Source organism: Sinocyclocheilus rhinocerous, unplaced genomic scaffold (genome assembly GCF_001515625.1).
Source record: "Sinocyclocheilus rhinocerous isolate Xijiao unplaced genomic scaffold, SAMN03320098_v1.1 scaffold161, whole genome shotgun sequence".
Lineage (NCBI taxonomy): Eukaryota > Metazoa > Chordata > Actinopteri > Cypriniformes > Cyprinidae > Sinocyclocheilus > Sinocyclocheilus rhinocerous.
In genome coordinates, this window is record NW_015627226.1 from 1,388,922 (window position 1) to 1,389,426 (window position 505).

Consider the following 505-nt stretch of genomic DNA (forward strand, 5'->3'; position numbering starts at 1 on the left):
GAAATTAGCATTATAACCAGTAGATGGCAGCAGAGGATCACTCATTAGCTCAGTAGCCATTTCAACTCCCTAGTTTTTCTCACGTCTTGCTTTTGGATTTATTATAAAATGACTATGAAGTATAGCAAGAGCAGGAAGTCACAAAGTCTCATGTCATTTAAAAATAAATCAATAAGCCCAGACACCAACAGTCTACTATGGAAAATTATTTAAATACTTAACTAGTTAACTACAAATTAAGTTAATTATTAATTGTATAATTAAATATTGCATTAAATATTTTGGGATTTTTTAGATTTAATTTAAAAATTACATTTTTCAAACACTGCCTGAAAAAGGACACATCAAAAGGAGTGCTTTAAGTTATCTTTACCTGTAGAAGCTGCTAAATCGGCTTGTCAGATAGTTTGTTACGTTCATTGCTACAGTTATCTTATCACTGTCAATCGCGGATCAATTTGGCGGATTCACTCGCGTAATTTTTTACACTCGCGTTTGTCATTCC